The sequence below is a fragment of the Pseudophryne corroboree genome, unplaced genomic scaffold, assembly GCF_028390025.1.
Source record: "Pseudophryne corroboree isolate aPseCor3 unplaced genomic scaffold, aPseCor3.hap2 scaffold_195, whole genome shotgun sequence".
Lineage (NCBI taxonomy): Eukaryota > Metazoa > Chordata > Amphibia > Anura > Myobatrachidae > Pseudophryne > Pseudophryne corroboree.
The window spans coordinates 467,399-494,195 of NW_026968590.1; the positions used below are offsets into that span (position 1 = coordinate 467,399).

Here is a 26,797-nt window from a genome sequence, read left to right on the forward strand (position 1 = left end):
TCGTGAGCGTCTGTATCGCTCGAGCAGCCCGCTCCCGATACAGCGTCCGTTACGCTATAGCGAACCATTACGTTAGTCAGCAGCCAATAGCGTGCCTGCCTGTGATCTCTTGGCTGTGAGCGAACGTGACGCTTGAGCGTCTCGACCACGGCTAAGCGATTGTTACGCAACGAGCGTACCCTTACGGTACTCCATACGCAAATAGCGTACAGTGTTCTTAGACCTCACAAAGGGTTTTAAATAAGATAAATATTTAGCTTTATCAAAGTGCACTGTCAGCAGTGTTCATTCCGGGAGTGGACAACTGGGATGCAGACTTCCTCAGCAGACACGACCTACATCCAGGAGAGTGGGGACTCCATCAGGAAGTCTTCGCACAGATTGCAAGTCGGTGGGGACTGTTCCAGATAGACATGATGGCGTCCCGCCTCAACAAAAAGCTACAGAGGTATTGCAACAGGTCAAGAGACCCTCGGGCAGTAGCTGTAGACGCCCTAGTGACACCGTGGGTGTTCCGGTCGGTCTATGTATTTCCTCCTCTACCTCTCATACCCAAGGTGTTGATAATAGTAAGAAAAAGAGGAGTAAGAACAATTCTCATTGTTCCAGATTGGCCGCGAAGGACCTGGTATCCAGATCTGCAGGAAATGCTCACAGAAGATCCGTGGCCACTTCCTCTAAGACAGGACCTGTTGCAACAGGGGCCCTGTCTGTTCCAAGACTTACCGCGGCTGCGTTTGACGGCATGGCGGTTGAACGCCGGATCCTAGCGGAAAAGGGTATTCCAGATGAGGTCATTCCTACGCTAATAAAGGCTAGGAAGGACGTGACATCTAAACATTATCACTGTATATGGCGAAAATATGTTTCTTTGTGTGAGGCCAGGAATGCTCATACGTAAGAATTCCACCTGGGCCACTTCCTTCACTTCCTACAAACTGGAGTGAATTTGGGCCTAAAATTAGGCTCTATTAAGGTTCAGATTTTGGCCTTATCCATTTTCTTTCAAAAGGAATTGGCCTCTATTCCTGAAGTAAGTACAAACTTTTGTGAAGGGAGTACTGCATATTCAGCCTCCTTTTGTACCTCCGGTGGTCCCTTGGGACCTTAACGTGGTGTTAAGGTTATGGTTTGAACCACTTAAAATGGTGGAGTTTAAATATCTCACTTGGAAGGTGGTCATGTTATTAGCCTTGGCTTCCGCTAGGCGAGTGTCGGAATTAGCAGCTTTATCACATAAAATCCCCTATCTGGTTTTCCATATGGATAGAGCGGAATTGCAGACCCGTCCTCAATTCCTGCTAAAAGTGGACTCATCCTTTCATATGAACCAACCTATTGTGGTGCCTGTGGCTACGCGTGACTTGGAGGATTCCGAGTCCCTTGATGTGGTCAGGGCTTTGAAAATTTACGTGGCCAGAACGGCTAGAGTCAGAAAAACAGAAGCACTGTTTGTCCTGTATGCAGCCAACAAGATTGGCACCCCTGCTTCAAATCAGACTATTGCTCTCTGGATCTGTAACACGATTCAGCAGGCGCATTCTATGGCGGGATTGCCGTTGCCTAATTCAGTCAAGGCCCATTCCACTAGGAAGGTGGGCTCTTCTTGGGCAGCTGCCCGGGGGTCTCGGCACTACAGCTGTGCCGAGCTGCTACTTGGTCGGGTTCAAACACCTTTGCAAAGTTCTATAAGTTTGATACCCTGGCTGAGGAGGACCTCCTGTTTGCTCAATCGGTGCTGCAGAGTCATCCGCAGGAGCCCGTTTGGGAGCTTTGGTATAATCCCCATGGTCCTTACGGAGTCCCCAGCATCTTTTAGGACGTAAGAGAAAATAAGATTTTAAACCTACCGGTAAATCTTTTTCTCGTAGTCCGTAGAGGATGCTGGGTGCCCGTCCCAAGTGCGGACTACTTCTGCAAGACTTGTATATAGTTATTGCTTACATAAGGGTTATATGTTAGTTTTCATCGGTCTTGGACTGATGCTATGTTGTTTTCATACTGTTAACTGGGTAGTATATCACAAGTTATACGGTGTGATTGGTGTGGCTGGTATGAATCTTGACCTTGGATTAACAAAAATCCTTTCCTCGTACTGTCCGTCTCCTCTGATCACAGTTTCTCTAACTGAGGTATGGAGGAGGGGCATAGAGGGAGGAGCCAGTGCACACCCAGATCTAAAGTCTTTCTTAAAGTGCCCATGTCTGCTGCGGAGCCCGTCTATCCCCCATGGTCCTTATGGAGTCCCCATCATCCTCTACGGACTACGAGAAAAAAAATTTACCGGTAGGTTTAAAATGTTATTTTTTTCTCTGCAACCCACTGCTAAATTGTGCTTCCTAGCTGTTTTTTATAAAATCACTTAATTAAATCTGGGAGAACAATCTTCATGACAATAGTATCTCCTATGCAAAATAAGTATGATTTGGGATAGGGCTGGGGAGGGCCGTTGCTCAGGCACATCTCTGTCAAGTAAAGGAGATTCAACTGAGGCAGCACAAGGGAACTCTCATCTGGGGACAACAACTGCAGGGAGAACACATATTTTCAGATGAACATGGGGTGGCAGAAGGCTGCCTAATACTGAAGCACCCCCAAACAACAAACCAAATGCAACAACTAGTGCAAGCATTCCTGGGGGATGGCCTGCAGCAGATGGATTTGAATATGGTGATGTCATCCAAGCAGTGGGTCAAAGTTGGCTTCAACCCTCGTCTGCATATGAAAAGAGAAAAGGAGCGTGCAGGGCATGGAGGCCTTTTGTGGTGCTTGGATGACCCCTAGTTCGCATTAAGCACCCCCACCCTCCTTCGGTGTGGGGCTCATGTTGGCCATTCCCCAGCCCCTGAAGCATTCAAGCTGATTTCTTGCAGCAGCTGGGCACTGTAACAGCTCCAGAGCTGCTCTGTAAAGCAAGTAAAAGGGTGTGGGCCCTGCAGCACTACCCGTAGTTTGCATTGTGCATTGGGAGGCACAAAGTAAGCAGACGGGAGGAGAAGTCAGGATAGTGCACAAGGGTATAGAAGGGAGGGGCTCAAGAAAAAAGAAGTGGAACCAGACAGCAAACTAGGCTGGAGAGAGACCTGAGACAAAGAGATCTGAATTACATGAGAGCCGACCAGGGAAAACTCAAATTATGCAGTCAAGTTTCCCACATTTGGGGAAATCGCAGGGGCAGCACACCCAGAGTGCAATGGGTGAGCCTTGCCCTGGGAGAAGCAACTTCATGATCATAGTATCTCACCTGGCAGGTAAGTAGGAGTTGGGCTAGAGCTGGGGAGGGTCGCTGCTCGGGCACCCCCCTGTCAAGTGAAGGAGATCCAACTGAGGCAGCACAAGGGAACTCTCGAAAGAAGAACAAGGCTAGAGGAAGATCTGAGACAAAGAAATCTGACTTTTACCAGAGCTGACCAGAGGAAAGCACAAACACAGTCCCCCACTACCACAAATAATGCAGTCGAGTTTCCCACATTTGGGGAAATCACAGGGGTCAGCATACCCAGAATGCAATGAATGAACCTAACCCTGGGAGAACAATCTTCATGACCATGGTATCTCCTATGCAAAATAAGTATGATTTGGGATAGGGCTGGGGAGGGCCGTTGCTCAGGCACATCTCTGTCAAGTAAGTTGCATTTGATTTGTTGTTTGGGGGTGCTTCAGTATTAGGCAGCCTTCTGCCCTACCATGTTCATCTGAAAATATGTGTTCTCCCTGCAGTTGTTGTCCCCAGATGAGAGTTCCCTTGTGCTGCCTCAGTTGAATCTCCTTTTGGAGAAGACCTCAATAAGATTGTAGCTGATCTGGCTACTGCTAAAACAGCTTGCCTACCTAGTATGACTCCTACCACGCAGAAGGCTAAAAGTACTTTTCTTGGCCCTTTCATCCTCCAGGTAAAGCGTACCCAAGGTCAGGCATACCCAAAGCAAGCTCATGTTTCCAGACCTGCCAAGCCCAGACTGAAGCAATCCTGGGCTGCCCATCAGCCTGCTTCCAAAACGGACAAGCCTGCCGCATGACGGTGCAGGCCTCCCTCTGGGGGATCCCAGGGTGGGGGGCCCGACTTCTAGGTTTGGCAAAGAAAGGTATAATTCTAAGCTAGAGAATTCTGTTTGGAGCTCACCTTGTACTTTGTGAAGAAATAATCAGCATTGTGGCTGAGCAGATACATGTAGTGTGTGGCTGCAAACTGCATGGATCTGCTGCGTTGTAATGCTGATTCTTTTTTTTTGCAAAGTACCAATAGCTTCATATAATGTTCACAATTTTTATGCAGGATCAAATAGCTCAATAGGTAGGGTGTTTGATTAGAATTCAACAGGTTATAGGTTTGAATCCTGGGTATGGTAGTTTGAGATGTGTTATTTAATAAAGTATGTTGTTCTGACTGCCGGCATCCTATCACCTGGGATATCATACTAAATAAATGGAGTTGATAAAAAATTTTTTTTTTTTTTAACTAGGGACAATTTCCAGATACTTCTCTTTATAACTGAGATTGCCCCCTGGAACTTCACATCAGTTGACAACTATGCATGAGTGGGCAGTGCTTGCCCTGGATCTGTCCACCCATTTATGTGCCGCCATAAAATAAAGCATGACTAACAGTTATCCTGGGCGTACACTACACAATTATCTGTCAGGCTATCTATCCAGTCTGGATGGATGGAATGAAAATCTGGTAATGTATAGGAGCAAATGTCAATTAACCATTTGCTCCCAAACACTAGAAAAGTGGTCAAAAATGGTCATTACACAAATTGGTTAAACCCAAAATTTAACCAATTTGTTTAGGGGACCATTTTTGTCCATTTTTTAGTGTTTGAGAGTAAATCGTTGATGGTCATTTGCTCACATAGATAACCGGATTTCTATTCCAACCAGCCAGTGTTGGAGAGATGGTCTGCCAGATTACATAATGCATACCAGAGCCATAACTAGACTTTTTGGTGCCCTGTGACAGAGAATTATATGCCCTCCCCCCCATTTTTGCAATATGGACAAAAGGCGCATGCCTTGTGGGGAAGGGGCATAACAAGATTGGTCTCAGAGAAAGCACATGAGATATGAAGATATATCTAGTATACTTGACACTCAATGGTTTGTGGTATTGCAGGGGTGCCCTCCTTAAATGCATATACAGTCACACATGGCATGTTTGTGTAAATGGCATATCAGCAGTCAGCACTAACTGGTGACATGCCATTTGTACAAGTAAGCCATGTGTGACTAATATATAAACATACTTTATTAAATAACACCTCAAACTATCATACCCAGGATTCAAACCTATAACCTGTTAAATTCTAATCAAACACCCTACCCATTGAGCTACTTGATCCTGCATCTATTCTAACCTCCAAAAACAGATTCAGTTGCATTTTCCAGCGTGTTTTGTTTGCGCCTTTGCAAATGTCTTACATCGACAAACTTATTTAGTACTATTTTGCAAATAGGGTTACATTGTCGCAACATTGTGTTCCCTAATTGCTTGATTTTTTAAATGCAAAAATTGATAAAGACACCTGATAATTGCTCTGTGGAGTCTTCTTTTGTGTCTACTTCTTATCTACATTTAATTCCCTACCTATAATCAAGGCATTTTTAAATGCTGGGTGCTGCCAGGACGTGAGGCCTACCTAGTCTTTAGATCTGAATTTGAATGTACTTGTGAACTAACTTAATTTCCTACTTCTAAACTCATTCCTAAATTCACTACTTACATTAATCCTGTAGTTGGGCAATTTGAGCCTTCAATTGTGGGCATTGTTTTGTGTCCAGACCAGCAGCTGGTGGTGTGCATTTGCTGGAAAGGCATCGAAGACCTCCGATATGCTGCATCTCCTGATGTGTGTCTGCCTCAAGTGGCTGTCAGCAAATGCATGCTAGACACCCCATTCCAAGCTGATTGTGACATCACGGAACATGCATCATAGAACAGGCATGCTAGAACATGGGTCTTCAACCTGCGACCCTCCAGCTGCTGTGGAACTACATATCCCAGCATGCCCTGCCTCAGTTTTAGCATACCTTAATAGCAAAACTGTGGCAGGGCATGCTGGGATGTGTAGTTTCACAGCAGCTGGAGGGCCACAGGATGAAGACCCATGTGCTAGAACCAAACCGCAGGTACATTGAATGCTAGCAAGCTGAATGTTTAAATCCTTTTTGTTCCGCAGCATTCCAATGCGGAAGATTCCATGGAACCAGAGATTATTCCATTGAGAAGGACATGCTGCCTGGATGACTGCACTGTGCAAATTAAATCACGGAGCCAGTTGGCTTGTGGGTGGCTCTGGTGACTGGGTGGTTGGGTGGGCGGTGTGTCGGAGGTGGAGCACATGCAAATGAATGTGTATCATCCAGCTAGTGAGAGAGAAAACTCATGCAGGAGTGTGCCTGCTTGTCAGTGAGTTATGCACCTTGCCAGACGTCAAATCTACATGGAGCAACTGGAGGGGACAAGAGCAGGTTTGGAAAATATACACAGAAGAGCATATATGCTGGCGCATTCTCCATGATTGTGTCAGCTTATGTTTTGGTGCACTGCACTTTCCTCCACTAAGTTTTAGCCATTTTGTTTAAACGCAAGTGTAGTTGCTTCTCGCTCTTTTGGCTGTGATATTGTATTGTGGTTGAAGAGTCTGCTGGAGGGATTGTTTTCTTCATTGGCGAGAGACTGAAGATATTCCAGGATGGAAGGCTTGGGAACACTATCCGTTTTTCAGTTGTGGAAGAGTTGAAAGACCGGATTGGACTACATTCTATAGTAAAGGGTATCTTTGTATTTATTAATCCTCCCTTTATATGTGTCTGTCTTTTAATAAAGCTTTGGGCTTGTGATTCCGTCACCCTCTTACACTCCACACCCATAGCCTTATTAACTATTGTATTGTTTAAATGTATAGTGCAGTTCATGATTTATAGTGTAGGCTGACCTGTACTGTAGTTCTTGAACTGTACTATACCGACAGCATTTGTATTGTGTTTTGGCTGTGCTGCAACACAGTACTTATGTGTGTAATGTTTATGTATGTTTTTTTGCTTCTTTATGTCAATAAAGACTGCTTTTTCAATCCAATATCTGAAAACAATCAATGTTTATCTTTGATGGCAATAGAAGTGGTATGATATTTGCTGCTTTTGAAAGGCAATATCTGATATGTCCCCTATCTGGGAACCATATATTAAATGGCTTTTCAGAAAAGGGAGATGGGAGAAGAGCTTTCAGTACTTGTAGGACCGATGCACATTTCCTATTCTAGCCTCCAAAAACAGATTCAGTTGCATTTTCCAGCGTGTTTTGGATGCGCCTTTGCAAATGTCTTACATCGACAAACTTATTTAGTACTATTTTGCAAATAGGGTTACATTGTTGCAACATTGTGTTCCCTAATTGCTTGATTTTTTAAATGCAACAATTGATAAAAACACCTGATAACTGCTCTGCGGAGTCTTATTTTGTGTCTACTTCTTATCTACATTTAATTCCGTACCTCTAATCAAGGCATTTTTAAATGCTGGCGGCTGCCAGGACGTGAGGCCTACCTAGACTTTAGATCTGAATTTGAATGTACTTGTGAACTAACTTAATTTCCTACTTCTAAATTCATTCCTAAATTCACTACTTACATGAATCCTGTAGTTGGGCATTTTGGGACTTCGATTGTGGGCATTGTTTTGTGTCCAGACCAGCAGCAGGTGGTGTGCATTTGCTGGAAAGGCATCGAAGACCTCCGATATGCTGCATCTCCTGATGTGTGTCTCCCTCAAGTGGCTGTCAGCAAATGCCTGCTAGACACCCCATTCCAAGCTGATTGTGACATCATGGAACATGCATCATAGAACAGGCATGCTAAAACATGGGTCTTCAACCTGCGACCCTCCAGCTGCTATGGAACTACACATCCCAGCATGCCCTGCCTCAGTTTTAGCATACCTTATAGCAAAACTGTGGCAGGGCGTGCTGGGATGTGTAGTTTCACAGCAGCTGGAGGGCCACAGGATGAAGACCCATGTGCTAGAGCCAAGCCGCAGGTACATTGAATGCTAGCAAGCTGAATATTTAAATCCTTTTTGTTCCGCAGCATTCCAATGCGGAAGATTCCATGGAACCAGAGATCCTTCCATTGAGAAGGACATGCTGCCTGGATGACTACACTGTGCAAATTAAATCACGGAGCCAGTTGGTTTGTGGGTGGCTCTGGTGACTGGGTGGTTGGGTGGGTGGTGTGTCGGAGGTGGAGCACATGCAAATGATTGTGTATCATCCAGCTAGTGAGAGTGAAAACTCATGCAGGAGTGTGCCTGCTTGTCAGTGGGTTATGCACCTTGCCAGACGTTAAATCTACATAGAGCAGCTGGAGGGGACAAGAGCATGTTTGCAAAATATAGATAGAAGAGCATATATGCTGGCGCATTCTCCATGATTGTGTCAGCTTATGTTTTGGTGCACTGCACTTTCCTCCACTAAGTTTTAGCCATTTTTGTTAAGCTCAAGTGTAGTTGCTTCTCGGCCTTTTGGCTGTGATCTTGTATTGTGGTTGAAGGGTCTGCTGGAGGGAGGGATTGCTTTCTTCATTGGCGAAAGACCAAAGATATTCCAGGATGGAAGGCTTGGGAACACTATCTGTTTTTCAGTTGTGGAAGAGCACAGAGGTCGGATTGGACTACATTCTATAGTAAAGGATGTCTTTCTATTTATTAAACCTCCCCTTATATGTGTCAGTCTTTCAATAAAGCTTCGGGCTTGTGATTCCCTCACCCTCTTACACTCCACACCCATAGCCTTATTAACTGTTGTATTATTGTACAGTTTAAATGTATAGTGCAGTTCATGATTTATAGTGTAGGCTGGCCTGTGCTGTAGTTCTTGAACTGTACTATACCATCAGCATTTCTATTGTGTTTTGGCTGTGCCGCAACGCGGTACTTATGTGTGTAATGTTTATGTATGTTTTTTTGCTTCTTTATGTGCATCGGTCCTACAAGTAATGAAAGCTCTTCTCCCATCTCCCTTTTCTGAAAAGCCATTTAATATATGGTTCCCAGATAGGGGACATATCAGATATTGGATTTCAAAAGCATCAAATATCATACCACTTTTATTGCCATCAAAGATAAACATTGATTGTTTTCAGATATTGGCTTGAAAAAGCAGTCTTTATTGACATAAAAAAAACATACATAAACATTGCACACATAAATACAGTGTTGCAGCACAGCCAAAACACAATACAAATGCTGACGGTATAGTACAGTTCAAGAACTACAGCACAGGCCAGTCTACACTATAAATCATGAACTGCACTATACATTTAAAGTATACAATAATACAACAGTTAATAAGGCTATGGGTGTGGAGTGTAAGAGGGTGAGGGATTCACAAAACCGAAGCTTTATTGTAACACAGACACATATAAGGGGAGGGTCAATAAATAGAAAGATATCCTTTACTATAGAATGTAGTCCAATCCGACCTCTGTGCTCTTCCACAACTGAAAAACAGATAGTGTTCCCAAGCCTTCCATCCTGGAATATCTTTGATCTTTCGCCAATGAAGAAAACAATCCCTCCCTCCAGCAGACCCTTCAACCACGATACAAGATCACAGCCAAAAGGCCGAGAAGCAACTACACTTGAGCTTAACAAAAATGGCTAAAACTTAGTGGAGGAAAGTGCAGTGCACCAAAACATAAGCTGACACAATCATGGAGAATGCGCCAGCATATATGCTCTTCTATCTATATTTTGCAAACCTGCTCTTGTCCCCTCCAGCTGCTCTATGTAGATTTAACGTCTGGCAAGGTGCATAACCCACTGACAAGCAGGAACACTCCTGCATGAGTTTTCTCTCTCACTAGCTGGATGATACACAATCATTTGCATGCGCTCCACTTCCGACACACCACCCACCCAACCACCCAGTCACCAGAGCCACCCACAAGCCAACTGGCTCCGTGATTTAATTTGCACAGTGTAGTCATCCAGGCAGCATGTCCTTCTCAATGGAAGGATCTCTGGTTCCATGGAATCTTCCGCATTGGAATGCTGCGGAACAAAAAGGATTTAAATATTCAGCTTGCTAGCATTCAATGTACCTGCGGCTTGGCTCTAGCACATGGGTCTTCATCCTGTGGCCCTCCAGCTGCTGTGAAACTACACATCCCAGCATGCCCTGCCACAGTTTTGCTATTAAGGTATGCTAAAACTGAGGCAGGGCATGCTGGGATGTGTAGTTCCACAGCAGCTGGAGGGTCGCAGGTTGAAGACCCATGTTTTAGCATGCCTGTTCTATGATGCATGTTCCATGATGTCACAATCAGCTTGGAATGGGGTGTCTAGCAGGCATTTGCTGACAGCCACTTGAGGGAGACACACATCAGGAGATGCAGCATATCGGAGGTCTTCGATGCCTTTCCAGCAAATGCACACCACCTGCTGCTGGTCTGGACACAAAACAATGCCCACAATCGAAGTCCCAAAATGCCCAACTACAGGATTCATGTAAGTAGTGAATTTAGGAATGAATTTAGAAGTAGGAAATTAAGTTAGTTCACAAGTACATTCAAATTCAGATCTAAAGACTAAACACAAAACACAAAATAAGACTCCACAGAGCAATTATCAGGTGTCTTTATCAATTGTTGCATTTAAAAAATCAAGCAATTAGGGAACACAATGTTGCGACAATGTAACCCTATTTGCAAAATAGTACTAAATAAGTTTGTCGATGTAAGACATTTGCAAAGGCGCAAACAAAACACGCTGGAAAATGCAACTGAATCTGTTTTTGGAGGTTAGAAAAGATGCAGGATCAAGTAGCTCCATGGGTAGGGTGTTTGATTAGAATTCAACAGGTTATAGGTTTGAATCCTGGGTATGATAGTTTGAGGTGTTATTTAATAAAGCATGTTTATATATTAGTCACACATGGCTTACTTGTACAAATGGCATGTCACCAGTTAGTGCTGACTGCTGATATGCCATTTGCACTAAAACAAATTAAAATGGTAAAAGTTATTGTACTTTAAGTAAAAATAAAAGCTAAAATATCAATCCCAGTTTTGGATTACTTTAATGAACAAAAAAAAAATGCATATAGCAAAGGATAGTTTCAATCTGCCTACCTCTGGGTTATGGACCCAGCATGCTTCCATTACAGTACTCTGCTGCACATGTAAGTGCAAGAGATCCTGAAGCACTCACTCATCATGGGAAAGTACCAATGTGTTTCTTCATTGGTTGATGGAAGAAACATCTTACAAAAACTCTCCACATTATTGACTTTTTAAAATGTTTCTAGGAATCGTTCTAGATGAATGCTTATTAGCCTTTGTCAGTATGGACTTTTACAAAGTGTTGCTGTGGCGCAATCAGTTACTGTGTAAGGCTATTAACCAAAAGGTTGGTGGTTCAATCCCACCCAGGGACGTAATTGACCTTGTTATCAGATTTTGGTGATCTTTATGTAGACAAGTGAAAATTTCAAACCCCCTCTTATGGTGTAGGGTACCTGGCCTTCTCTGATGTAATCAGAGTTAGATTTGATTCAGTGATTTTATAAAAACAGCTAGGAAGCACAATTTAGCAGTGGGTTGCAGAGAAAAAGAAATATGCTGGCAAAAAAATCCAATTGAGTGATTAAACAGCTTTTCATTTTCTGGCTTTATTTTTATGCTAACAAATTTGTTCTCTGAAAAGTGTCCACAAAGCCAAGTTTCTGATTAACACATTTGTAGGGATGGTTTTTAACCTATTACTAAATTAAACTTGCTTCATTGGAAAGGCAGCAAGATGCATCCTCATTTCAATATCTACTGAAATAATACAGGTTGACACCAGGAAACATTAACGCCACTGCATCCTTTGTGCTTTCTCATGTGGAAGTCTGTTTAATGTGAAAACAAGGTGATATCTAATTAGCACACAGGTAAGGAATTAAGAAAATCTTTATTTAAGGGTGAAGATGTTTCTCACAAAATCGTTGCCCCAATGCATCATTGAAATTCAAGCTGGAAAGATGATTTTAATATATCACTTGTACATTTTGTATTGCTCTTCTGGTGACAATGTAGTTTGTTTTTGTCAATTACCATTTTAATAATCGGGTAAAGAAAATTAAGTGGATTTTTGAAAGAAAACAATACTGTCAATATACTATTAAAACAAATGAAAATGGTAAAAGTTATTGTACTTTAAGTAAAAATAAAAGAGCAAAAATATCAATCCCAGTTTTGGATTACTTTAATTAACAAAAAAAAAACGCATATAGCAGAGGATAGTTTCAATCTGCCTACCTTTGGGCTATGGACCCAGCATGCTTCCATTACAGTACTCTGCTGCACATGTAATTGCAAGAGATCCTGAAGCACTCACTCATCATGGGAAAGTACCAATGTGTTTCTTCATTGGTTGATGGAAGAAACATCTTACAAAAACTCTCCAGATTATTGACTATTTAAAGTTTTTCTAGGAAACGTTCTAGATGAATGCTTATTAGCCTTTGTCAGTATGTACTTTTACAAAGTGTAGCTGTGGCGCAATCAGTTAGTGTGTACAGCTATTAACCAAAAGGTTGGTGGTTCAATCCCACCCAGGGATGTAATTGACCTTGTTATCAGATTTTGGTGATCTTTAAGTAGACAAGTCAAAATTTCAAAAACCCCTGTTATGGTGTAGGGTACCTGGCCTTCTCTGATGTAATCAGAGTTAGATTTGATTCAGTGATTTTATAAAAACAGCTAGGAAGCACAATTTAGCAGTGGTTTGCAGAGAAAAAGAAATATGCTGGCAAAAAAATCAAATTGAGTGATTAAACAGCTCTTCATTTTCTGGCTTTATTTTTATGCTAACAAATTTGTTCTCTGAAAAGTGTCCACAAAGCCAAGTATCTGATTAACATCTTTGTAGGGATGGTTTTTCACCTATTACTAAATTAAACTTGCTTCATTGGAAAGGCAGCAAGATGCATCCTCATTTCAATATCTACTGAAATAATACAGGTTGACACCAGGAAACATTAACGCCACTGCATCCTTGCTGCTTTCTCATGTGGAAGTCTGTTTAATGTGAAAACAAGGTGATATCTAATTAGCACACAGGTAAGGAATTAAGAAAATCTTTATTTAAGGGTGAAGATGTTTCTCACAAAATCGTTGCCCCAATGCATCATTGAAATTCAAGCTGGAAAGATGATTTTAATATATCACTTGTACATTTTGTATTGCTCTTCTGGTGACAATGTAGTTTGTTTTTGTCAATTACCATTTTAATAATAGGGTAAAGAAAATTAAGTGGATTTTTGAAAGAAAACAATACTGTCAATATACTATTAAAACAAATTAAAATGGTAAAAGTTATTGTACTTTAAGTAAAAATAAAAGAGCAAAAATATCAATCCCAGTTTTGGATTACTTTAATTAACAAAAAAAAAATGCATATAGCAGAGGATAGTTTCAATCTGCCTACCTCTGGGTTAAGGGGCCCAGCATGCTTCCATTGCAGTACTCTGCTGCACATGTAAGTGCAAGAGATCCTGAAGCACTCACTCATCATGGGAAAGTACCAATGCGTTTCTTCATTGGTTGATGGAAGAAACATCTTACAAAAACTCTCCAGATTATTGACTTTTTAAAGTTTTCTAGGAAACGTTCTAGATGAATGCTTATTAACCTTTGTCAGTATGTACTTTTGCAAAGTGTCTCGGTGGTGCAATCGGTTAGTGTGTTTGGTTATTAACCAAAGGGTTGGTGGTTCAATCCCACCCAGGGATGTTATTGACCTTGTCATCAGATTTTGGTGATCTTTAAGTAGACAAGTCAAAATTTCAAACCCCCTCTTATGGTGTAGGGTACCTGGCCTTCTCTGATGTAATCAGAGTTAGATTTGATTAAGTGATTTTATAAAAGAACAGCTAGGAAGCACAACTTAGCAGTGGGTTGCAGAGAAAAAGAAATACGCTTGCAGAAAAATCCAATTGAGTGATTAAACAGCTCTTCATTTTCTGGCTTTATTTTTATGCTAACTAATTTGTTCTCTGAAAAGTGTCCACAAAGCCAAGTATCTGATTAACACCTTTGTAGGGATGGTTTTTCACCTATTACTAAATTAAACTTGCTTCATTGGAAAGGCAGCAAGTGATGTCATCCAAGCAGTGGGTCAAAGTTGGCTTCAACCCTCGTCTGCTTATGAAAAGAGAAAAGGGATATGCAGGGCATGGCGGCCTTTTGCGACGCTTGGATGACCCCTAGTTCGCATTAAACACCCCCACCCTCCTTCGGTGTGGGGCTCATGTTGGCCATGCCCCAGCCCCTGAAGCATTCAAGCTGATTTCTTGCAGCAGCTGGGTACTGTAACAGCTCCAGAGCTGCTCTGTAAGGCAAGTAAAAGGGTGTGGGCCCTGCAGCACTACCTGTAGTTTGCATTGTGCATTGGAAGGCACAAAGTAAGCAGACGGGAGGAGAAGTCAGGATAGTGCACATGGTTATAGAAGGGAGGGGCTCAAGAAAAGAGAAGTGGAAACAGACAGCATACTAGGCTGGAGAGAGACCTGAGACAAAGAGATCTGAATTATACGAGAGCCGTCCAGGGGAAACACAAATTATGCAGTCAAGTTTCCCACATTTGGGGAAATCGCAAGGGGCAGCACACCCAGAGTGCAATGGGTGAGCCTTGCCCTGGGAGAAGCACCTTCATGATCATAGTATCTCACCTGGCAGGTTAGTAGGAGTTGGGCTAGAGCTGGGGAGGGTCGCTGCTCGGGCACTACCTTTCAAGTGAAGGAGATCCAACTGAGGCAGCACAAGGGAACTCTCAAAAGAAGAACAAGGCTAGAGGAAGATCTGAGACAAAGAAATCTGACTTTACCAGAGCTGACCAGAGGAAAGCACAAACACAGTCCACCACTACCACAAATAATGCAGTCGAGTTTCCCACATTTGGGGAAATCACAGGGGTCAGCATACCCAGAATGCAATGAATGAACCTCACCCTGGGAAAACAATCTTCATGACAATAGTATCTCCTATGCAAAATAAGTATGATTTGGGATAGGGCTGGGGAGGGCCGCTGCTCAGGCACATCTCTGTCAAGTAAAGGAGATTCAACTGAGGCAGCACAAGGGAACTCTCATCTGGGGACAACAACTGCAGGGAGAACACATATTTTCAGATGAACATGGGGTGGCAGAAGGCTGCCTAATACTGAAGCACCCCCAAACAACAAACCAAATGCAACAACTAGTGCAAGCATTCCTGGGGGATGGCCTGCAGCAGATGGATTTGAATATGGTGATGTCATCCAAGCAGTGGGTCAAAGGTGGCTTCAACCCTTGTCTGCATATGAAAAGAGAAAAGGAGCGTGCAGGGCATGGAGGCCTTTTGTGGTGCTTGGATGACCCCTAGTTGGCATTAAGCACCCCCACCCTCCTTCGGTGTGGGGCTCATGTTGGCCATTCCCCAGCCCCTGAAGCATTCAAGCTGATTTCTTGCAGCAGCTGGGCACTGTAACAGCTCCAGAGCTGCTCTGTAAAGCAAGTAAAAGGGTGTGGGCCCTGCAGCACTACCCGTAGTTTGCATTGTGCATTGGGAGGCACAAAGTAAGCAGACGGGAGGAGAAGTCAGGATAGTGCACAAGGGTATAGAAGGGAGGGGCTCAAGAAAAAAGAAGTGGAACCAGACAGCAAACTAGGCTGGAGAGAGACCTGAGACAAAGAGATCTGAATTACATGAGAGCCGACCAGGGAAAACTCAAATTATGCAGTCAAGTTTCCCACATTTGGGGAAATCGCAGGGGCAGCACACCCAGAGTGCAATGGGTGAGCCTTGCCCTGGGAGAAGCAACTTCATGATCATAGTATCTCACCTGGCAGGTAAGTAGGAGTTGGGCTAGAGCTGGGGAGGGTCGCTGCTCGGGCACCCCCCTGTCAAGTGAAGGAGATCCAACTGAGGCAGCACAAGGGAACTCTCGAAAGAAGAACAAGGCTAGAGGAAGATCTGAGACAAAGAAATCTGAATTTTACCAGAGCTGACCAGAGGAAAGCACAAATACAGTCCCCCACTACCACAAATAAAGCAGTCGAGTTTCCCACATTTGGGGAAATCACAGGGGTCAGCATACCCAGAATGCAATGAATGAACCTAACCCTGGGAGAACAATCTTCATGACCATGGTATCTCCTATGCAAAATAAGTATGATTTGGGATAGGGCTGGGGAGGGCCGTTGCTCAGGCACATCTCTGTCAAGTAAGTTGCATTTGATTTGTTGTTTGGGGGTGCTTCAGTATTAGGCAGCCTTCTGCCCTACCATGTTCATCTGAAAATATGTGTTCTCCCTGCAGTTGTTGTCCCCAGATGAGAGTTCCCTTGTGCTGCCTCAGTTGAATCTCCTTTTGGAGAAGACCTCAATAAGATTGTAGCTGATCTGGCTACTGCTAAAACAGCTTGCCTACCTAGTATGACTCCTACCACGCAGAAGGCTAAAAGTACTTTTCTTGGCCCTTTCATCCTCCAGGTAAAGCGTACCCAAGGTCAGGCATACCCAAAGCAAGCTCATGTTTCCAGACCTGCCAAGCCCAGACTGAAGCAATCCTGGGCTGCCCATCAGCCTGCTTCCAAAACGGACAAGCCTGCCGCATGACGGTGCAGGCCTCCCTCTGGGGGATCCCAGGGTGGGGGGCCCGACTTCTAGGTTTGGCAAAGAAAGGTATAATTCTAAGCTAGAGAATTCTGTTTGGAGCTCACCTTGTACTTTGTGAAGAAATAATCAGCATTGTGGCTGAGCAGATACATGTAGTGTGTGGCTGCAAACTGCATGGATCTGCTGCGTTGTAATGCTGATTCTTTTTTTTTGCAAAGTACCAATAGCTTCATATAATGTTCACAATTTTTATGCAGGATCAAATAGCTCAATAGGTAGGGTGTTTGATTAGAATTCAACAGGTTATAGGTTTGAATCCTGGGTATGGTAGTTTGAGATGTGTTATTTAATAAAGTATGTTGTTCTGACTGCCGGCATCCTATCACCTGGGATATCATACTAAATAAATGGAGTTGATCAAATTTTTTTTTTTTTTTTAACTAGGGACAATTTCCAGATACTTCCCTTTATAACTGAGATTGCCCCCTGGAACTTCACATCAGTTGACAACTATGCATGAGTGGGCAGTGCTTGCCCTGGATCTGTCCACCCATTTATGTGCCGCCATAAAATAAAGCATGACTAACAGTTATCCTGGGCGTACACTACACAATTATCTGTCAGGCTATCTATCCAGTCTGGATGGTTGGAATGAAAATCTGGTAATGTATAGGAGCAAATGTCAATTAACCATTTGCTCCCAAACACTAGAAAAGTGGTCAAAAATGGTCATTACACAAATTGGTTAAACCCAAAATTTAACCAATTTGTTTAGGGGACCATTTTTGTCCATTTTTTAGTGTTTGAGAGTAAATCGTTGATGGTCATTTGCTCACATAGATAACCGGATTTCTATTCCAACCAGCCAGTGTTGGAGAGATGGTCTGCCAGATTACATAATGCATACCAGAGCCATAACTAGACTTTTTGGTGCCCTGTGACAGAGAATTATATGCCCTCCCCCCCATTTTTGCAATATGGACAAAAGGCGCATGCCTTGTGGGGAAGGGGCATAACAAGATTGGTCTCAGAGAAAGCACATGAGATATGAAGATATATCTAGTATACTTGACACTCAATGGTTTGTGGTATTGCACGGGTGCCCTCCTTAAATGCATATACAGTCACACATGGCATGTTTGTGTAAATGGCATATCAGCAGTCAGCACTAACTGGTGACATGCCATTTGTACAAGTAAGCCATGTGTGACTAATATATAAACATACTTTATTAAATAACACCTCAAACTATCATACCCAGGATTCAAACCTAAAACCTGTTTAATTCTAATCAAACACCCTACCCATTGAGCTACTTGATCCTGCATCTATTCTAACCTCCAAAAACAGATTCAGTTGCATTTTCCAGCGTGTTTTGTTTGCGCCTTTGCAAATGTCTTACATCGACAAACTTATTTAGTACTATTTTGCAAATAGGGTTACATTGTCGCAACATTGTGTTCCCTAATTGCTTGATTTTTTAAATGCAAAAATTGATAAAGACACCTGATAATTGCTCTGTGGAGTCTTCTTTTGTGTCTACTTCTTATCTACATTTAATTCCCTACCTATAATCAAGGCATTTTTAAATGCTGGGTGCTGCCAGGACGTGAGGCCTACCTAGTCTTTAGATCTGAATTTGAATGTACTTGTGAACTAACTTAATTTCCTACTTCTAAATTCATTCCTAAATTCACTACTTACATTAATCCTGTAGTTGGGCATTTTGAGCCTTCAATTGTGGGCATTGTTTTGTGTCCAGACCAGCAGCTGGTGGTGTGCATTTGCTGGAAAGGCATCGAAGACCTCCGATATGCTGCATCTCCTGATGTGTGTCTGCCTCAAGTGGCTGTCAGCAAATGCATGCTAGACACCCCATTCCAAGCTGATTGTGACATCACGGAACATGCATCATAGAACAGGCATGCTAGAACATGGGTCTTCAACCTGCGACCCTCCAGCTGCTGTGGAACTACATATCCCAGCATGCCCTGCCTCAGTTTTAGCATACCTTAATAGCAAAACTGTGGCAGGGCATGCTGGGATGTGTAGTTTCACAGCAGCTGGAGGGCCACAGGATGAAGACCCATGTGCTAGAACCAAACCGCAGGTACATTGAATGCTAGCAAGCTGAATGTTTAAATCCTTTTTGTTCCGCAGCATTCCAATGCGGAAGATTCCATGGAACCAGAGATTATTCCATTGAGAAGGACATGCTGCCTGGATGACTGCACTGTGCAAATTAAATCACGGAGCCAGTTGGCTTGTGGGTGGCTCTGGTGACTGGGTGGTTGGGTGGGCGGTGTGTCGGAGGTGGAGCACATGCAAATGAATGTGTATCATCCAGCTAGTGAGAGAGAAAACTCATGTAGGAGTGTGCCTGCTTGTCAGTGAGTTATGCACCTTGCCAGACGTCAAATCTACATGGAGCAACTGGAGGGGACAAGAGCAGGTTTGGAAAATATAGACAGAAGAGCATATATGCTGGCGCATTCTCCATGATTGTGTCAGCTTATGTTTTGGTGCACTGCACTTTCCTCCACTAAGTTTTAGCCATTTTGTTTAAACGCAAGTGTAGTTGCTTCTCGCTCTTTTGGCTGTGATATTGTATTGTGGTTGAAGAGTCTGCTGGAGGGATTGTTTTCTTCATTGGCGAGAGACTGAAGATATTCCAGGATGGAAGGCTTGGGAACACTATCCGTTTTTCAGTTGTGGAAGAGTTGAAAGACCGGATTGGACTACATTCTATAGTAAAGGGTATCTTTGTATTTATTAATCCTCCCTTTATATGTGTCTGTCTTTCAATAAAGCTTTGGGCTTGTGATTCCGTCACCCTCTTACACTCCACACCCATAGCCTTATTAACTATTGTATTGTTTAAATGTATAGTGCAGTTCATGATTTATAGTGTAGGCTGACCTGTGCTGTAGTTCTTGAACTGTACTATACCGACAGCATTTGTATTGTGTTTTGGCTGTGCTGCAACACAGTACTTATGTGTGTAATGTTTATGTATGTTTTTTTGCTTCTTTATGTCAATAAAGACTGCTTTTTCAATCCAATATCTGAAAACAATCAATGTTTATCTTTGATGGCAATAGAAGTGGTATGATATTTGCTGCTTTTGAAAGGCAATATCTGATATGTCCCCTATCTGGGAACCATATATTAAATGGCTTTTCAGAAAAGGGAGATGGGAGAAGAGCTTTCAGTACTTGTAGGACCGATGCACATTTCCTATTCTAGCCTCCAAAAACAGATTCAGTTGCATTTTCCAGCGTGTTTTGGATGCGCCTTTGCAAATGTCTTACATCGACAAACTTATTTAGTACTATTTTGCAAATAGGGTTACATTGTTGCAACCTAATTGCTTGATTTTTTAAATGCAACAATTGATAAAAACACCTGATAACTGCTCTGCGGAGTCTTATTTTGTGTCTACTTCTTATCTACATTTAATTCCGTACCTCTAATCAAGGCATTTTTAAATGCTGGCGGCTGCCAGGACGTGAGGCCTACCTAGACTTTAGATCTGAATTTGAATGTACTTGTGAACTAACTTAATTTCCTACTTCTAAATTCATTCCTAAATTCACTACTTACATGAATCCTGTAGTTGGGCATTTTGGGACTTCGATTGTGGGCATTGTTTTGTGTCCAGACCAGCAGCAGGTGGTGTGCATTTGCTGGAAAGGCATCGAAGACCTCCGATATGCTGCATCTCCTGATGTGTGTCTCCCTCAAGTGGCTGTCAGCAAATGCCTGCTAGACACCCCATTCCAAGCTGATTGTGACATCACGGAACATGCATCATAGAACAGGCATGCTAAAACATGGGTCTTCAACCTGCGACCCTCCAGCTGCTGTGGAACTACACATCCCAGCATGCCCTGCCTCAGTTTTAGCATACCTTATAGCAAAACTGTGGCAGGGCATGCTGGGATGTGTAGTTTCACAGCAGCTGGAGGGCCACAGGATGAAGACCCATGTGCTAGAGCCAAGCCGCAGGTACATTGAATGCTAGCAAGCTGAATATTTAAATCCTTTTTGTTCCGCAGCATTCCAATGCGGAAGATTCCATGGAACCAGAGATCCTTCCATTGAGAAGGACATGCTGCCTGGATGACTACACTGTGCAAATTAAATCACGGAGCCAGTTGGTTTGTGGGTGGCTCTGGTGACTGGGTGGTTGGGTGGGTGGTGTGTCGGAGGTGGAGCACATGCAAATGATTGTGTATCATCCAGCTAGTGAGAGTGAAAACTCATGCAGGAGTGTGCCTGCTTGTCAGTGGGTTATGCACCTTGCCAGACGTTAAATCTACATAGAGCAGCTGGAGGGGACAAGAGCAGGTTTGCAAAATATAGATAGAAGAGCATATATGCTGGCGCATTCTCCATGATTGTGTCAGCTTATGTTTTGGTGCACTGCACTTTCCTCCACTAAGTTTTAGCCATTTTTGTTAAGCTCAAGTGTAGTTGCTTCTCGGCCTTTTGGCTGTGATCTTGTATTGTGGTTGAAGGGTCTGCTGGAGGGAGGGATTGCTTTCTTCATTGGCGAAAGACCAAAGATATTCCAGGATGGAAGGCTTGGGAACACTATCCGTTTTTCAATTGTGGAAGAGTTGAAAGACCGGATTGGACTACATTCTATAGTAAAGGATGTCTTTCTATTTATTAATCCTCCCCTTATATGTGTCAGTCTTTCAATAAAGCTTCGGGCTTGTGATTCCCTCACCCTCTTACACTCCACACCCATAGCCTTAATAACTGTTGTATTATTGTACAGTTTAAATGTATAGTGCAGTTCATGATTTATAGTGTAGGCTGGCCTGTGCTGTAGTTCTTGAACTGTACTATACCGTCAGCATTTCTATTGTGTTTTGGCATTGCCGCAACGCGGTACTTATGTCTGTAATGTTTATGTATGTTTTTTTGCTTCTTTATGTGCATCGGTCCTACAAGTACTGAAAGCTCTTCTCCCATCTCCCTTTTCTGAAAAGCCATTTAATATATGGTTCCCAGATAGGGGACATATCAGATATTGCCTTTCAAAAGCATCAAATATCATACCACTTTTATTGCCATCAAAGATAAACATTGATTGTTTTCAGATATTGGCTTGAAAAAGCAGTTTTTATTGACATTAAAAAAACATACATAAACATTACACACATAAGTACAGTGTTGCAGCACAGCCAAAACACAATACAAATGCTGACGGTATAGTACAGTTCCAGAACTACAGCACAGGCCAGCCTACACTATAAATCATGAACTGCACTATACATTTAAACTATACAATAATACAACAGTTAATAAGGCTATGGGTGTGGAGTGTAAGAGGGTGAGGGATTCACAAAACCGAAGCTTTATTGTAACACAGACACATATAAGGGGAGGGTCAATAAATAGAAAGATATCCTTTACTATAGAATGTAGTCCAATCCGACCTCTGTGCTCTTCCACAACTGAAAAACAGATAGTGTTCCCAAGCCTTCCATCCTGGAATATCTTTGGTCTTTCGCCAATGAAGAAAACAATCCCTCCCTCCAGCAGACCCTTCAACCACGATACAAGATCACAGCCAAAAGGCCGAGAAGCAACTACACTTGAGCTTAACAAAAATGGCTAAAACTTAGTGGAGGAAAGTGCAGTGCACCAAAACATAAGCTGACACAATCATGGAGAATGCGCCAGCATATATGCTCTTCTATCTATATTTTGCAAACCTGCTCTTGTCCCCTCCAGCTGCTCTATGTAGATTTAACGTCTGGCAAGGTGCATAACCCACTGACAAGCAGGCACACTCCTGCATGAGTTTTCTCTCTCACTAGCTGGATGATACACAATCATTTGCATGCGCTCCACTTCCGACACACCACCCACCCAACCACCCAGTCACCAGAGCCACCCACAAGCCAACTGGCTCCGTGATTTAATTTGCACAGTGTAGTCATCCAGGCAGCATGTCCTTCTCAATGGAAGGATCTCTGGTTCCATGGAATCTTCCGCATTGGAATGCTGCGGAACAAAAAGGATTTAAATATTCAGCTTGCTAGCATTCAATGTACCTGCGGCTTGGCTCTAGCACATGGGTCTTCATCCTGTGGCCCTCCAGCTGCTGTGAAACTACACATCCCAGCATGCCCTGCCACAGTTTTGCTATTAAGGTATGCTAAAACTGAGGCAGGGCATGCTGGGATGTGTAGTTCCACAGCAGCTAGAGGGTCGCAGGTTGAAGACCCATGTTTTAGCATGCCTGTTCTATGATGCATGTTCCATGATGTCACAATCAGCTTGGAATGGGGTGTCTAGCAGGCATTTGCTGACAGCCACTTGAGGGAGACACACATCAGGAGATGCAGCATATCGGAGGTCTTCGATGCCTTTCCAGCAAATGCACACCACCTGCTGCTGGTCTGGACACAAAACAATGCCCACAATCGAAGTCCCAAAATGCCCAACTACAGGATTCATGTAAGTAGTGAATTTAGGAATGAATTTAGAAGTAGGAAATTAAGTTAGTTCACAAGTACATTCAAATTCAGATCTAAAGACTAAACACAAAACACAAAATAAGACTCCACAGAGCAATTATCAGGTGTCTTTATCAATTGTTGCATTTAAAAAATCAAGCAATTAGGGAACACAATGTTGCGACAATGTAACCCTATTTGCAAAATAGTACTAAATAAGTTTGTCGATGTAAGACATTTGCAAAGGCGCAAACAAAACACGCTGGAAAATGCAACTGAATCTGTTTTTGGAGGTTAGAAAAGATGCAGGATCAAGTAGCTCCATGGGTAGGGTGTTTGATTAGAATTCAACAGGTTATAGGTTTGAATCCAGGGTATGATAGTTTGAGGTGTTATTTAATAAAGTATGTTTATATATTAGTCACACATGGCTTACTTGTACAAATGGCATGTCACCAGTTAGTGCTGACTGCTGATATGCCTTTTGCACTAAAACAAATTAAAATGGTAAAAGTTATTGTACTTTAAGTAAAAATAAAAGCTAAAATATCAATCCCAGTTTTGGATTACTTTAATGAACAAAAAAAAAATGCATATAGCAAAGGATAGTTTCAATCTGCCTACCTCTGGGTTATGGGCCCAGCATGCTTCCATTGCAGTACTCTGCTGCACATGTAAGTGCAAGAGATCCTGAAGCACTCACTCATCATGCGAAAGTACCAATGTGTTTCTTCATTGGTTGCTGGAAGAAACATCTTACAAAAACTCTCCAGATTATTGACTTTTTAAAGTTTTTCTAGGAAACGTTCTAGATGAATGCTTATTAATCTTTGTCAGTATGTACTTTTTGCAAAGTGTCTCTGTGGCGCAATCGGTTAGTGTGTTCAGCTATTAATCAAAAGGTTGGTGGTTCAATCCCACCCAGGGACGTAATTGACCTTGTAATCAGATTTTGGTGATATTTAAGTAGACAAGTCAAAATTGCAAACCCCCTCTTATGGTGTAGGGTACCTGGCCTTCTCTGATGTAATTAGATTTGATTAAGTGATTTTATAAAAAAAACAGCTAGGAAGCACAATTTAGCAGTGGGTTGCAGAGAAAAAGAAAAATGCTGGCAGAAAAATCCAATTGAGTGATTAAACAGCTCTTCATTTTCTGGGTTTATTTTTATGATAACAAATTTGTTCTCTGAAAAGTGTCCACAAAGCCAAGTATCTGATTAACATCTTTGTAGGGATGTTTTTTCACCTATTACTAAATTAAACTTGCTTCATTGGAAAGGCAGCAAGATGCATCCTCATTTCAATATCTACGGAAATAATACAGGTTGACACCAGGAAACATTAACGCCACTGCATCTTTGCTGTTTTCTCATGTGGAAGTCTGTTTAATGTGAAAACAAGGTGATATCTAATTAGCACACAGGTAAGGAATTAAGAAAATCTTTATTTAAGGGTGAAGATGTTTCTCACAAAATCGTTGCCCCAATGCATCATTGAAATTCAAGCTGGAAAGATGATTTTAATATATCACTTGTACATTTTGTATTGCTCTTCTGGTGACAATGTAGTTTGTTTTTGTCAATTACCATTTTAATAATCGGGTAAAGAAAATTAATTGGATTTTTGAAAGAAAACAATACTGTCAATATACTATTAAAACAAATTAAAATGGTAAAAGTTATTGTACTTTAAGTAAAAATAAAAGAGCAAAAATATCAATCCCAGTTTTGGATTAATTTAATTAACAAAAAAAAATGCATATAGCAGAGGATAGTTTCAATCTGCCTACCTCTGGGTTATGGACCCAGCATGCTTCCATTACAGTACTCTGCTGCACATGTAAGTGCAAGAGATCCTGAAGCACTCACTCATCATGGGAAAGTACCAATGTGTTTCTTCATTGGTTGATGGAAGAAACATCTTACAAAAACTCTCCACATTATTGACTTTTTAAAATGTTTCTAGGAATCGTTCTAGATGAATGCTTATTAGCCTTTGTCAGTATGTACTTTTGCAAAGTGTCGCTGTGGCGCAATCAGTTAGTGTGTAAGGCTATTAACCAAAAGGTTGGTGGTTCAATCCCACCCAGGGACTTAATTGACCTTGTTATCAGATTTTGGTGATCTTTAAGTAGACAAGTCAAAATTTCAAACCCCCTGTTATGGTGTAGGGTACCTGGCCTTCTCTGATGTAATCAGAGTTAGATTTGATTCAGTGATTTTATAAAAACAGCTAGGAAGCACAATTTAGCAGTGGGTTGCAGAGAAAAAGAAATATGCTGGCAGAAAAATCCAATTGAGTGATTAAACAGCTCTTCATTTTCTGGCTTTATTTTTATGCTAACTAATTTGTTCTCTGAAAAGTGTCCACAAAGCCAAGTATCTGATTAACATATTTGTATGGATGGTTTTTCACCTATTACTAAATTAAACTTGCTTCATTGGAAAGGCAGCAAGATGCATTCTCATTTCAATATCTACTGAAATAAAACAGGTTGACACCAGGAAACATTAACGCCACTGCATCCTTGCTGCTTTCTCATGTGGAAGTCTGTTTAATGTGAAAACAAGGTGATATCTAATTAGCACACAGGTAAGGAATTAAGAAAATCTTTATTTAAGGGTGAAGATGTTTCTCACAAAATCGTTGCCCCAATGCATCATTGAAATTCAAGCTGGAAAGATGATTTTAATATATCACTTGTACATTTTGTATTGCTCTTCTGGTGACAATGTAGTTTGTTTTTGTCAATTACCATTTTAATAATAGGGTAAAGAAAATTAAGTGGATTTTTGAAAGAAAACAATACTGTCAATATACTATTAAAACAAATTAAAATGGTAAAAGTTATTGTACTTTAAGTAAAAATAAAAGCTAAAATATCAATCCCAGTTTTGGATTACTTTAATGAACAAAAAAAAAATGCATATAGCAAAGGATAGTTTCAATCTGCCTACCTCTGGGTTATGGGCCCAGCATGCTTCCATTGCAGTACTCTGCTGCACATGTAAGTGCAAGAGATCCTGAAGCACTCACTCATCATGCGAAAGTACCAATGTGTTTCTTCATTGGTTGCTGGAAGAAACATCTTACAAAAACTCTCCAGATTATTGACTTTTTAAAGTTTTTCTAGGAAACGTTCTAGATGAATGCTTATTAGTCTTTGTCAGTATGGACTTTTTGCAAAGTGTCTCTGTGGCGCAATCGGTTAGTGTGTTCAGCTATTAGTCAAAAGGTTGGTGGTTCAATCCCACCCAGGGACGTAATTGACCTTGTGATCAGATTTTGGTGATATTTAAGTAGACAAGTCAAAATTGCAAACCCCCTCTTATGGTGTAGGGTACCTGGCCTTCTCTGATGTAATCAGAGTTAGATTTGATTAAGTGATTTTATAAAAAATCAGCTAGGAAGCACAATTTAGCAGTGGGTTGCAGAGAAAAAGAAAAATGCTGGCAGAAAAATCCAATTGAGTGATTAAACAGCTCTTCATTTTCTGGCTTTATTTTTATGATAACAAATTTGTTCTCTGAAAAGTGTCCACAAAGCCAAGTATCTGATTAACATCTTTGTAGGGATGGTTTTTCACCTATTACTAAATTAAACTTGCTTCATTGGAAAGGCAGCAAGATGCATCCTCATTTCAATATCTATGGAAATAATACAGGTTGACACCAGGAAAC

At 41.9% G+C, this 26,797-nt stretch overlaps 6 non-coding genes across 6 annotated transcripts; all 6 read right to left on the minus strand.

Moving 5' to 3' along the window:
- Positions 1-3,096: 3,096 nt before the first annotated feature.
- Positions 3,097-3,259, minus strand: LOC135004910 (U1 spliceosomal RNA). The gene has a single exon (XR_010205626.1). It is a non-coding gene; the product is annotated as a U1 spliceosomal RNA (small nuclear RNA).
- Positions 3,260-3,411: 152 nt separating this feature from the next.
- Positions 3,412-3,575, minus strand: LOC135004650 (U1 spliceosomal RNA). The gene has a single exon (XR_010205381.1). It is a non-coding gene; the product is annotated as a U1 spliceosomal RNA (small nuclear RNA).
- A 10,989-nt stretch (positions 3,576-14,564) lies between these two features.
- Positions 14,565-14,728, minus strand: LOC135004791 (U1 spliceosomal RNA). The gene has a single exon (XR_010205515.1). It is a non-coding gene; the product is annotated as a U1 spliceosomal RNA (small nuclear RNA).
- A 150-nt stretch (positions 14,729-14,878) lies between these two features.
- Positions 14,879-15,042, minus strand: LOC135004691 (U1 spliceosomal RNA). Its single transcript, XR_010205419.1, has one exon. It is a non-coding gene; the product is annotated as a U1 spliceosomal RNA (small nuclear RNA).
- Positions 15,043-15,716: 674 nt separating this feature from the next.
- LOC135004912 (U1 spliceosomal RNA) lies at positions 15,717-15,879 on the minus strand. Its single transcript, XR_010205628.1, has one exon. It is a non-coding gene; the product is annotated as a U1 spliceosomal RNA (small nuclear RNA).
- A 152-nt stretch (positions 15,880-16,031) lies between these two features.
- Positions 16,032-16,195, minus strand: LOC135004659 (U1 spliceosomal RNA). Its single transcript, XR_010205389.1, has one exon. It is a non-coding gene; the product is annotated as a U1 spliceosomal RNA (small nuclear RNA).
- Positions 16,196-26,797: the final 10,602 nt, after the last annotated feature.